A 14,615-nucleotide genomic window follows, 5' to 3' on the forward strand; every position below is an offset into this window, starting at 1 on the left:
AGACAGAAGTTAAAGTTGATGCTAAGAGGTCTGAATTTAAATAAATCATAAATTCAAACAAACCATTCATTTGATGAATGAGTGAGTCTACATTCCAGGAAATAGTAACAGTGTGAGACATGACTCTGGAAATTTTTTCACTCACTCGAGACATTTCACAGCCCCAACGTCAGGACAAAGCTATTTAGTTCTTAAGAGTAAAATCTGCTTCTTTATTATAAGCATGTGTAAAGTAAATCATTTTATTTTATGTCCCCCTTTTACTTCCCCTTCACCACAGATACTCTGAGGAACTACACAGGTGGCCAGATTGTATTTTAAATTAAATTTCCTTTGAAACAGAAATCCAAGCCATTAAACAATATCAAGTGAACAAAATATAAACAGAACAATGAAACAAGTTGGGCTGAAATCTAATACCAAATAAACCACATAATAAATGAGAGTGTTAAATCATCCGGGACAAACATTTTTAGATTTCACTTTCACAGAAACCCATTAAAATCAATAATTGGGCGTTATTTTGGAAGATAATCACTTGGAATTAGAGGCATAGCACTCAACCTAGTAGCAACTTAAGGGCCATTTTGTCCTTTCTCATAGAAGTACCGAAAGCTGGTGTGAGAGATTTCAGTTATATTTGAGCCTCGTTGTTAAACTCCATATGGCATATGATATTTAAACAGCTGAACTTGGTCTATCAATATTAAACTATTTCCTTTCAACAGGCTTATGATTTATAGTCATGCAACTGATTTAATGAGTCATTAGAACTCCATTTTCCCTTGAGAGATATTTTTTTTTCTCCCAAATAAAGCAGGCATAAACAATTCTGAAATCTTGAGTTATCATATAACATTGAAATTTGAGCTGGCTGATGAGGCAAGGTGATCATCAAGAATCTTCCAGAACTCATTAGTTGTATGTATGCCCCTCCACATCAACATCAACCAGTATTGTCATCGATTGTGTTTTTAACTGACATCCAGATTTCAAAAATAATTAGGGAATTAATTATTGCTACTTTCATTAACAGTTTAGTTTGATGAAAGGATGTTTTGTGTAACAGTTTCTTAGTTATGAGGTAATAAGGATATTAAATTTTAGGAAGGAGGGTCGCAATGTAGCTTCAGTCATGACTTGAGGACTCTTATGTCTCTTGTGCTCCCTCCTGGCATTTCAGGGACATCCAACCAGGGCTTCTCTTTGTTCTTCAGGATGCTAAAGATCTGGAAGAGTTTGGTGTCCAAACCATCAGATATCGCTGAAATTAATTTGAGACAAGTAGGGACAGCTGTGGAATATGTTTAAAGATGATATAACCAGGAGCTATTGAGACCCAGTGCTTTCAAGTTTTAAGCAGTTATAGTAATTCTCACATCAGTACTAAGGATGTACACACCAGTGAAGTAGCGGCACACAGCCTCCATGGGTAAGCAATAGCTTTATGATTGGCTGAGAGATCTGCTCAGTGTAAAGGAACCCATATCTGGAATTGGGAACCAGAACAGAATCCTAGGGAGACAAAAGGTTATGCTCTCCAGTGTCGAGGTCTCACTAGTGTTTTGCTAAAAGAGTGGTACATAAAATCAAATTCTCCCTAAATTAACAATGTTTATCCCACCTAAACGATGCTAGCTTCACTCTCTGTTGGAGAATCTGTTCTTTTTCAGAAGGTAGGGAAACCCGAGGAGATAAATTACCCCTCACACTTCAGCCAAGCCGCAGCTGAAATCACAGAGAAATGGGGAAATGAGCAAGAGTGCTGTTTCCATGCTGAACCTGATAATCAGAGTCAGGGTGGAGGAGACAGACCCTGAGGATTCTCACACATACTGCAGGGATCCAGAGGCTCCTAAGAGCTCATCACTGACGTAGCCTAAAAACTCACACGCCACAGCTCAGGGTACTTTGAAGAAGAGGGAACAGAAATATTGTAAGAGCCACCTGTTGAGACATCTTGCCCCGAGGCATTCTCACTCACAAAATAACTGACTGCTGCACCCACAATGCATAAACCACAATACCATAGGGAATACCTGCAACCCCACTGAAGAGTGTCTGCAACAGAATAGGAGCAGGGACAAGGGAAAAAAGGGTACCAACAAATGATGTATCCATATGAAATATGTTGTTACTAATATTTGAAACACATAAAAAGAAGAGTTTTTTTTTTCCGCCTTTAGTTTTTTGAGGTAGGGCTTCACTCTATCTCAGGCTGACCTGGAACTCACTATTCAGTCTCAGGGTGGCTGTGAACTCACAGTGGTTCTCCTCCCTCTGCCTCTCAAGTTCTGGGATTGTAGGCATGCACCACGATGCCTTGATAAAAAAGAATTGTTTGATGTAGCATCTCACTCTAACACAGGCTGATCTTGACTCCTCAGTCTGTAAGCCCAATGTGGCCATGATCTCCCAGTAAACCACTTACTTCTGCTTCCTAAGTGCTGGAATTTGAGGGGTGAACCACCTCATCCAGCTAAGAACATATCTTAAGAAAGAAATTTGATAAAATATTAAAATGTTAAGGGAATCATCTGTATATTCAAAATACTTTTATTTGAAATACTTTTATTCAGGGGTTTGAATTATACCTGAGCAGATTCTGAGGGACATAATGCAGCTGATCCTTTGTTTTGAAAGGGGTATGTGTAGATATAAACCTACAAGAAGTTTTCTCTTCTATTTACAGCTTCATATTGACTTTTGCTATCTTTTTCCTTGAAGGACCTTATATATGTGTCGGCATGAGAGGCAGAGTACCACAGGTTACTCCCAGTCATTTTCACATGAGTCCTCTATGATTTCAATAAAGACCTATTATGAAATCTAATTCACTTCTGTACAAGTTACTAAAATGTTTATCGTCAGCATCTTAATAGAGTGGTCAGGTATGCACCGACAGTTCAAATTACTACCAAAGTAATCTAATTTATCATTCACTTCCAACTTTACTGTTGCAGTCAGGTTCATATTGCTGGCAGAAATCATCTGACCAAGAGTAACTTTTTGGGAAAAATGGGTTTATTTTGGCTTGTAGACATGAGGGGAAGCTCCATGATTGTAGGGGTAACAATGGCATTAGCAGAGGGTGGACATCACACCCTGGCCAACTTAAAGTGGACAATAGCAACAGGAGAGTATGCCAAACACTGGCATGGGGAAACTGGCTATAATACCAAAAAGCTCACACCCAACAATACACTGCCTCCAAGATGCATTAATTCCCAAAACTCCATCAGCTGGGAACCTAGCATTCAGAACACCCAAGTTCATGAGGGATATCTGAATTAAACCACCATATTCTGCCCTTGGCACCCATAAAATGATATTCACACATGATATAAAATACAATGCATCCAGTCCAACATTAAAAGTCCCCATAGCTTTTATCAACACTAATGATGTTCAAACATTCCCATAGTCCAAGAACTTTTACCTGAGCCATAATACCAAAAAAGCCCCCCCCCCAACCCCATAATGTCACAGAATAAACATTCACACTGCAAAAGATGGCATTGGGAATTGTGGTGGTTTGAATAGATGGCCCCCAATATATTTAGTTGTTTATTTGTTTATAGATTGCATCTGCAGTCATCTGGCTGGAGGCAATGGGTGGCTCCTAAGGTGAAGTGCTGGGTTTCAGATTTAAATCTAAAGATATGCAAAGTGTACCTAGCTGGAGTTCCTGAAGTGTGCTGTGCTGTGTGGCTTTTTGGCTTTTGGCTTGTACCTCTCTCTCTCTCTCTCTCTGTCTTTCTCTCTGTTTGGACCCATGAAGGCAGGCCAGCTTCTTCTGTCATTTATGGAACTTCCCCTGGATCTGTAAGCTTCAATAAATCTCTCCCTCCATAACTGTGCCTGGTCTAGAAGTTCATCTCAGTGAACCTGAAGCTGTCTGGTACAGGCATAGCAAAGGAATAGTCAGCCAATACGAAATTTAAAACAATAAGAGCCAAACATCAAACTCTGTAACTTCAAGTCCAACAACTCTAGTCAATGACAAGTTTTCAAGTCTGATAATTCTAACCAGCAACAAGTCTCTGGAGTTCTAATTCTGCCCTTCCAGCTAGGCTATTCACATTCCTGGAAAACTTCATCCATGGCTGTTAGCAGTCTTTAGCATCCATCTTGTGCATCTTGTGGTCCCAGCATATCCACTGGATCTTGACTGCTACCCATGGTTCATTCTAATGGCTCCATTGGGTCTCCATGTATGCATTTAGCAAACCTGTTTCACACTGCCTATGGCTGTTTCCAAAACACAAGACCTCATTGCAAACTCAATGACCTTCTCTTTCTTGCATTTCTCGTTCCCCACAATACCAGATAGGGTACCAATTTGTTAATCCAAGGGGGAATACAACAGACTTTGAAGAACAGGACATATCTTGAGCACTCAAGTCCCTTCAAACGAGTCTACATTCTTCCTGTTGCCCAGTGCAGACCAACTGACCCAATTTCAAAGGGTGTAATCCCTCAATTGCAGCTAAATTGGCAACAGTTTCAGTGCAAAGATTTTATTTCTGTGCCATATCCTTCTACTCACACCAGTCTATTTCTACACAAGACAACCCAGCAAAAATTCTCAGGACAGGGGCATAACAGCAAACCTCTCACACAAACTTCTTCTAGTCCAGTCCAGGCAAAGCTATATCTCACCCTAATAAACCAAATCTCATAGTCCTTAGTCCTTATTGCATTCCGATCTTTCAATTCTGACAAGAAGACTTCATCAAGCTGTACTTACAGCACTTCAAGGTGTCTCTTAGGTCAAGGTTTCAAATCCTTTTATATTCTTCTTGAAAATCAGCTCCAAAAGGCCAAAATCACACAGTCAGATCTCTAGCCACAACACCACTCTTGGCATCACTTTACTGGCAGGGGAAAATGATGGCATGAGCAGAGGGTGGACATCACCCCCTGGCCAACCTCAGGTGGAAAACAGGATCATGAGAGTGTGTCAAACATTGGAATGGGGAAACTAGCTATAATACTCATAGGAATTCCCCCAACAAGAATCATTAATTCCCAAATCCCCATCAGTTGGAAACCTAGCATTCAGAACATCAAAGTTCATGCAGGACACCTGAATCAAATCACCACTCAAAATAGTCTAATTTATTATTTACTTCTATCAAAAATCACTGTGTGGACTTGGAATCCAAACAAATGATACCTAGTCTTCTGAACATTTTTGTCATACAGTTGTAAAACTCATGACTGCTATAAAACAACAGAAATCCATAAATGAATTCAATATTTGTTACTTGTAACACTTTCACTAAAAATAGTGTTTCATTTATATTGATATAAGTAAAGTTCCCAAGACAATATTTTCTCATTAGGTGTTCTTTTAGTCTACCTTTTCAATAGGGATCAGTATGGAAAATTACATATTAATATATTCAAAATAAGATGCCACAAGGTAGTGAATGATACTCTATAAGGTAGTGGAACTTCGTGATTAACAAATAGTCAAGAACATCCACTAAGCATTTAGAAAAACAAGGATTGAAAATTCATTAAGATACAAAGATAAATTCATTCAGAGACTAATTCAGTGCTTTGGAGTCATTGCTTTTTCTTAAAAGAAACAGGTTTTTGGTAGGATTCCAGCTTCAAAGTGATGTGGGAAATACTGTTTATAAAGTGAGATCACTCAAATCTGTGTGGGAACCAGGATTCAACTAATTAGTTTTCTTATAACTATTATTGGCAACAGAATTGATTCAAAACATCTCAGATACCAAGAAATTCACAAAAAGTAACTTCAGTGCATTTTTCTTGGTGCATGAACAAGTGTCTGTCTCTCTCTCTCTCTCTCTCTCTCTCTCTCTCTCTGTGTGTGTGTGTGTGTGTGTGTGTGTGTGTGTGTGTGTGCATGCCTATGTTCTCTGAAAGTTGCCCTGAGTAAATCAAAACGAAATAATTTAGTTATATGTTAGCTAGAATCTTAAGATATCATGTAACTGTGGTTCTATAAAAGCGAGAAATTATACACAATATTAAATAAAACCAGAAGCTATGATAGGTATCCATATGTTACAGAAAAGTTTTTCAAGTGTCTCACAGAAGGAAGAAAATAGCATTCTCCCTGTACACTTACTGGGCACATGTTGGCTCAATTGAACCAATACTTTGGAACCCTGCTTTCTATGTCATAAGTTCATAGCTTGGTTACTTCATGACCCAGAAGCCAGTGAGTCTCAGAGGCAGCTCACTTACCAATTCCACTGCAAATTCTGTAGCCAGTCCCACTTTTATTCCATCACTTACTTTTGAGCTTGTTGGATGGAGTAAACATGAGAAAACAAATTGAAACACATTGAGATTTATTCTTTAGACTTTTTTCATCTTTCTCAGTATAAATGGAAGCATTTGGGAAGTTAGGAGTTGAAGAAGAGAGAAGAAAAGTTACCTTAATATATTTATTTCTTAATATTTTTGACCTTTATATGATTTTAGAATAGTTATCAAATTAAGAGCCCTAATTAGAATGTATTCAAAAAATTTACAGTGGAGAGATGGCTTGGGGGTTAAGGTACTTGCCAGCAAAGGCCAAGGGCCCAGGTTCAATTCTCTAGTACCCATGTAAGCCAGATGCACATGGTGGCACATGTGTCTGGAGTTCATTTGCAGTGGAAAGAAACCATGGTGGGTCTGCTTTCTCTCTCTCTCTCTCTCTCTCTCTCTCTCTCTCTCTCTCTCTCTCTCTCTCTCTCTCTCCCTCCCCCCCATCTCTTTCTCAATCTCCCTCTAATAAATAAAAATAAAATATTTTTGAAAGGCAATTCATGGGTTGGAGAGATGGCTCACCCTCTAAGGCATTTACCTACAAAATCTCACAACCTGGGTTTCATTCCCATTTCCCACATAAAGCCAGATATACAAAGTGGCACGTGCTCCTGGAGTTTACTTGCAGTGGCTGGAGGCCCTTATATACCCATTCTCACTTTCTCTCTGTTTTCAACCTGTCTCTCTCTGCTTGCAAATAAATACATGAAAATATTTTTAAAAGTTAATTGATTTGCAAAACAGTACAGAAATCATATTCTAACCAAAAGCCACTAGACAGTTGCTAGAAATAGAAAGGAATAAGACAAAGCAAAAATAAGAATGAAGTATGGAGAGTGACAGCAGTGTGATTGAAAAGGCAGAGATGTTCTCCCTATGCCAGTTCCGTGGGAGTTACCTCCTGAGGTATGAAGACAGGGAGTAGATCTGAATAAGCGTGATAGCCTTCAGCACTGCTCACAAATATAATGTGATTCCAAAGGATCAGAAATGGCCAGCTGTTTGTGGAAATGGAATGCTAATATTCAGAGCCATGAAATGTACCAAAACATTAGGTTCTTTTCTAATTCAATGTATATATGATTTATACATGTTAGAGAGGAATAAATCACTGGAGGAGAAAGAGGGGAAGGAAAACACTTAAAAAGATTGTATGTAGCCATTTGAGATGTGCTTGCATAGTTTCATCTCAAAAGGATTTATATAGGTAAGTCTCTATTTGGAGGTCAAGACATAAATGGCGTTTTAGCTGAGGAAAGTTTTGTAATGAGTTCCACTCTACCAGAGAGAATCATGACTGTCATGTGCTGTGGAGATAGTAAGCAGCATTAGGTCAGGAGAAAAGCAATTTAGGTGTGGAGAAAGTTTGTGCCGATATGTATTTTTAATATGTGTTTTAATTTGAAAGCAAGAAGAAAATTGCTTGATTATGTTGGTTAGAATATGACTTCTGTACCATTTTGCAAATCAATTAACTGTTAAAAATATTTTCATGCATTTATTTGCAAGCAGAGAGAGAGAGATTGAAAACAGAGAGAAAGAGAGAATGGGTGTATAAGGGCCTCCAGCCACTGCAAGTAAACAATCCAATCTTAAGAGTTCAACATGTGAAGAACAAAGATCATATTACAAATGAATAAATTGGAAAGTAAGAAAAAAATTAAGACAATTCATGAAATGAAGGGCTGGACCTTTGAAAAAATAAATAAGATTGAAAAACACCTTGCCAATTTGATTAAATGGAAAAAAATTATCAAATTAACAAAATTAGAAATGAAAAATGAGAGGTCACAACAGACATAGTAGAAATGGAAAAATCATTGGGACATAGTTCCAAAATCTCTACTCCACAAAATTGGATAATCTGGAAGAAAAGTATGAATTGCTAGACACATATCATTACCAAAACAAAACCCAGAGCCAATATATCTCCTAAACAAACGTATTATGTTCGTCAATGTTAAAAATGTAATCAAAAACCTCACTAAAAGGAAAAGCCCAGGACTGAAAGATTCTCAGCCAAATTCTAAGAAACCTTCATTGGAGAACTGAAACTGCTTTTTCTCAAGCTTTTTCATATAATTGGAGAATATAAAATGCTCCCTAACTCCTTATATGCAGCTAGCAACATACTAACACTAAAACCAGATGGAGATACAATTAAAGCAAACTACAGGTCTATACCCCTGATGAAATTGATGCAAAAATCCTCAAAAAAAACCTTCACAAACTGAATTCAACAACACATCAAAAGCATCATCCACCTCAATTAAGCAGACTTCATCCGTCCCAGAGATGCTGAGATGGTCCAACATATGGAAATTGATTAACATAAGACACCACATAAATAAATGTATACAAAAGAACTACATTATCATTTCAATAGATGCAGAGAATGCCTTTAACAAAATACACAATTTCTTCATCAAAGCACTGGAGAAACCAGCCATGAAGGGCATCACAATACAGGCTATATACAAAGCACCTAAACCCCAGATTATAGTTATGGGGAAGGACTCAAGGACTTGCAATTAAGATCAGGAACAAGATAGGCTTGCTCAGACTCACCACTACTCTTCTACTTATTATTATAAGTTGTAGCCCAAGTAATAAGAAAGGGGGAAGATATAAAAGGGATTCAAATTGGAAAGGAAACCAGCCCTATGGATACACAGCACAATCCTATATGTAAGTGACCCGAAGACCCTACCATAAAACTTCTAAAGGTGATCAATTCCTTCATAAAAGTGGCAGAATACAAAATCAAGAACAAAATCAGTAGCTTTACTATACACAAAAGATACGGACATAGAAACCATTTTTCAATAACCCCCCAAAAATCAAATACTGCTAACGACACCACATGGTGCTGCTACAGAACCCAGGAAGACCTGACTGGAACCTGGAAGGAAGCCAGTTCACACATGTTTAACCCACATAGTGCTGGAAAGGACTACATGAGCTGTGGGGGATAAAATGGCCAACAATGCTATAAGAAAGAAGGAGACACTGCTATAGGAAAGCAACCAGCCTGACAAGATGTACACACCTCTGCAGTGATGGCACCCAGTGTGAGTGGGTAAACAGTGGCTTTATGATTGGCTAAGAGATCTGCTCAGTAAAAAGGAACCAACCACTAGTTGGAAATAGGATCTGAGTGAAGTGTGGGAGTCCTATGAAGACCTCTGAGAAGCTCCTACTAGTTTTGGACCAAGAGTAGCTGCATCCATCAGAATCTCTCTAAATTAAGAATGCTTATCCCCCAAACATATTATGAACTCACTTTCCACTGAAGAATATGTTTTTTTTTTCTTTTTCAGAAGGAAGTCAGAAACAAGGACAATTAAAATCTATCAACAAGGCAAGAATGTATACTTGATTCTCTTTCAACAGATGAACCACCCCTCTTGCATGGGCTAGGGCCCAGATGAAACCACAGAGGTGTTGAGATTTTCAAGAATGCTGCTTCCATGGCAAGCCTGATAGCCTGTACCAGAGCAATGGACACAGACACTGAGAATAGTCAAGTCATACCAAAGCAGAAATTCCCAAGCTGCTGAGAGTACAATAGTAAAGAACATAAGACACACCCCCCATGGCCCAGAATTTTGTGGAGGAGGGGGAAGAAAGACTCTGAGAGCCTCCGATCTGGCAAGAACATCCAGAGGCTATGAGTTCTCCCCACAATGAATGACTGCTGTTCTTAAATCTCCTAACCTAAAACCCATTGGTGAATACTAGTATATCTCTGAGTAAGGTCCTCAGTTGAATGGAAACAGGGAGGTGAGAAATGATGGTACCAGCACATGATATGTCCATACAAATTTTCTACTTAAATTTAAAAAAAAAAAAAGATGGGATAAATATATACAAAGCCTAACAAGTCATTATCCACTAAATTATTCAAAAGTTATATTAAATGCATTTAGTTTTCATTTGCTGAGAATAAAAACAGCACAGATTTATAGTATACAATGTTTCAGTCACTTTGGTGTAACCTTTAGAAGAAGTGAACACAAACTTGACTATTAAGTTTCTTATGACAAAATTGTATGAATTGTGTTTCTCTTCAGAGATGAATAAAACCATACAAACATTAAACAAAAGCCTTATATGGAAAATCACTCTAGCACAGGCTGACCTGGAATTCACTTCGTAGTCCCAGGCCAGCCTTGAACTCAGAGAGACCGTCCTATCTCTGCCTGAGTGCTGTGATTAAAGGTGTACTCCACCGTGCCAACTGCCTTATTTTTGTTTGTTTGTTTTGTTGTTGTTTGTTATTTTTTTAAATAAGCACATCAAAGAAAGATTAGAGAAAGGCAATAATTGTTGGCTTTATTTAAGTGCAGGAGGTAATTAATGGAGAATGAGACAAGGAAGACAAATGCCCGTTTAAAAGTAGACAAAACAAGGAGATTCATACTTTCCTGGAACTCATGGAAATGGAAACAACTCACCAACATTTTGATTTTTAACCAGTAATAGTCATGTAAACTTTTGACCAACAATATTACATAATAGTAAACATACTGTTATAAGGTTCCATATTTGTAGCAACATGTCATAGCTAATGGAAAGCTAATGCACTGAGAAATCTGGTAAAAAATGCCATTATGTAAATATGATACAGTTAATATAAAAGCAAAGCATAGCATACAGTAATATCCTTTCTTTTATATACAGCAGAAGAAATGTCCCCGAAATGGCATCTCTTATGTATATGAGCTAGTTTTGTTTTTAGCAAGTCTAGGTAAACAAGATAATTATTGGCCAAAAACATGAATCACAGTAATGACTTTCCATTTTCACATTGAAGTCTCCATTTGAAATTTGGGGCTAATATGATCACAGTTAATCACCATTTATCTACTAACACTGAGCAATAGGGTTTCATCTCATTCTCTAGGCTTGTTGTCATAGTGGTGTGATATCTCATTAGGATTCATAGGTTTATTAGGATTAACAAAAATAGAGAAAAAAATGATTAAAATTTTCCCCTTTAATCATCTGGTAAGAAGGGTCCTGAAGATGGTGGGTGTGAGATAGTTAAGGTATTGCCAACTTGATCTGTTAGTAATCCACAGAAATCCCTTTTGGGTGGGTCTCCAAGGTTTCTTCCGGAAGGATTAACTGAAAGAGGAAGTTCTTTCCCCACTGCGGGCAGCCCTGTTCAGAGGAGGACTTCATATAAGGAAGCTCTGGGTGAAAAGAGCACCTTCCCTCTTCCCACTCAGCTGCCGGAGCTGCTTGCTGCCTTCCAGGGTGGATTGAAGACCAGTGCAGACTGAAGACCAGTATCAACTGAAGACCTGTGTGGGTGGAAACCCAGTTGCTCCTCAGGAAGCTTCCACACCTTCAGCACCATCTGCAGTGCCAAATCAGGATTTCTGAGGCATCTGGCCACGTGGACTGGACAGCTACCAGGTTCCTTGATTCTCGGGCTACAACTGTTACTGTTCTAACGTAAGATAATCCAATAAATTCCCTTTTTAAAATAATTCATTCTAGCAGTTCTGTTCCTCTAAAGTACCCTGACTAATACAGTGGGATAGAGCCTAATGCTAAAATTGTCTCTGGGTTGTAGCTACCAGTACCAGAAATCAGTTGCAACCCACAATGAGCTGTTGCTATGAAAGACCTACAAGGTCCCCCAAATAAGACATGTTTCTGTCAAAGCACTTGATTATATGCCTGAGGTTACAGGTAAGTTCCTGTTGCTGAAGACACCACATGTTTTCAACACAGACTTGGAGGGATCCATCTGGAATCTCAAAAGGAAGCCAGTTCCCAGATGGTGAGCCTGTACAGTGCTGGAAAGCACCAAATGATCTGCTGGGGGAATATGACCAACAATGTTGTGATCAAACAGGCAACAGTGATATACAAAAGTAATCAGCCTCACAAGATGTGCACACCTATGCGAGGTGAGCACCAGGTCTAGGTGTGTAATCAATGGCTCTTTGATTGGCTAAGATTCACTCAGTGGAAAGGAATCCATAGCTACAACTTGGATCTGAGTCAGAATCCTATTTAGTCCAAGAGTAGCTGTCACTAGATTTTTGGCTAATAGAGAAGCTTCACCCACCCCAGATCTCTCTAAATTAACAATGCTTATCCTCTTTAACCTATGCTGATCTCACTTTCCATTGGAGAATCTGCTTTTCTTTTTCAGAAGGCAGCAAAAAGCATGGACAATCAAAATTTATCAACAAGATAAGAATAGATAGCTGACTCCCTGTCAGGAGATGAACTACCCCTTACACATCAGCTGCAGCCCAAGTGAAACCACTGAGGAACTGTCTAGATGAGCAAAAACTTACCTTCTATGGAGAGCCTGACAACCTTTGTCAGGGTGATGGAGACAGACACTGAGGAAGCTCAAAACATACCAAATCAGAACTCAGAAGCTACTAAGAGCTTAACACCAAAGTAGACATAAAACATACTCACCTTAGCTCAAGGAATTTTGCAGAGAAGGGGGCAGAAAGGTCATAAGAGCCACAGGGTGGAAGGGAGTATATAGAGGCATTGTCCATGCTCCACAATACCTGATAATCTCACAATACATAACCCACAACTCCATGGTGAATAACAGCAATTTCACTAAGGAGGGGACCTCAGTGGAGTGGGCTCATGGAGGAAGGGAATGATGGTACCAACACATGATGTGTCCAGACAAAGTACACACATAAGAAAAAAAAATCCCCTTTAGCTTGTAAACACAAATAAATACATCACACATGTACACAACACATAAGAGGCTGTTAAAACAATACGCATGCTGTACTTGGCAGTTCAATATTTCAGGCATTTATCTTTTTAGAGAGATAGCAGGAAAATCATTTAAATATACATACAATATATACACTTTTTTTTTTATTTTTTGAGGTAGGCTCTCAGTCTAGCCCAGGCTGACCTAGAATTCACTATGTAGTCTCAGGGTGGACTTGAACTCATGGCAATCCTCCTGCCTCTGCCTCCCGACTGCTAGGATTAAAGGTGTGCACCACCACACCAAACTATACTCTTTTTAATATATAAATAATAATTTTCAAGCTGGGCATGGTTAATTCCAGCACTTGGGAGGCAGAAGTAGGAGGATCACCATGTGTTTGAGGCTACCCTGAGACTACATAGTGAATTCAGCCTGGGCTACAGTGAGACTACCTCAAAAAAACAACAAAATAATAATAATAATAATTTTCTCTACAAGTATATAGGCCAATTTTAGTAAGAAACTAACTCTTAATTTAATGTGTTTCAATTTTATCTTTTTCAATATTAAACAAAGAGAAACCATATTTTAATTTTGGATGGATACTAGCATCAAATGTTTAGAAAAGTAATCCTGAAATCATTTTTGACCAAATGCACCACTTTCAGCTATGTATAATGCTAAGTGTCATCTTGACTACTTCATTACTTTCATTGATTTTAAGAGTAAGAAAATTCTCATAAAAATGATTTTGATTTTACTATAAATATTTGCTTATTTATTTGTATATATTGTTGAAAAAAATCTCCTGAATACTTGGTACTTATTTATGATTTCAACTAATCAGTAAAGTAATTATGTCACAGTGTTAAGCACATATTGAAGAGCTTGAAAATCTTGCTTTCTAGGAATGCGTTTTTGATGACATCTTCTGAATTCTTTTCTTAAGTGCCACTGAAATGAGTGATGTCATAAACTATCCTTTCCTTAAAGCCTGAAGGAGGTCAGAAACATCATTATGTTTAAACTTTATTATTCTGCTTTGGAGATAATGGGAAACTGAGTCACAGAGAGGTGGCACCAGCCTTAGAGTGGAGAATCAAAAAATGCTTTCATGTTGACAAGGCCTCAAGAGACTAACTTCCAAAGCCTGAGTACTGAGCTCTGATAAATCAGGGTTTTTGTACACAGTAAACCAGGCAGTTTTACATCATCTTTAATTCATTATATTATTGGTAGTTTACCAGTTTCTAAGGTTACATGATTTTGGAGCATAAATAGAAAATTCCTTAGCAATAAATCAGTGATAAGAAAGTACAAACACAGAACAGAGAGCTGTTTGTTCAGGAACGTCTGTGTCTATGGCTGCACTGACCAGATAACATACAAGCAGGGTGCAGCTGCATAGACAGGGAGGAGACGGAGGGTCATGCTGACTCCAAGGTAAAGCTTGGACAACAGAAACTGTGTTTTGGAGTATTTTCTGGGACTGGTTTCTTTAAAATTTTTCTACCACACGTATGACTCCAGCATAAATATAAAGGTTTTGCTGAATAAAATACAAAACAGGTGTTACTTTTACTCAGTAGAAAAAAATCTTTCT

The 14,615-nt window shown here is 38.3% G+C and overlaps 1 protein-coding gene across 2 annotated transcripts in view; it reads right to left on the reverse strand.

The window, feature by feature from the left end:
- Positions 1-14,615, reverse strand: part of Gpc5 (glypican 5) — a 1,425,487-nt gene that overhangs the window by 810,474 nt on the left and 600,398 nt on the right. The gene's annotated exons all lie outside the window — the stretch shown is intronic.

The sequence above is a fragment of the Jaculus jaculus genome, chromosome 3, assembly GCF_020740685.1.
Source record: "Jaculus jaculus isolate mJacJac1 chromosome 3, mJacJac1.mat.Y.cur, whole genome shotgun sequence".
In the NCBI taxonomy this organism is placed as follows: domain Eukaryota; kingdom Metazoa; phylum Chordata; class Mammalia; order Rodentia; family Dipodidae; genus Jaculus; species Jaculus jaculus.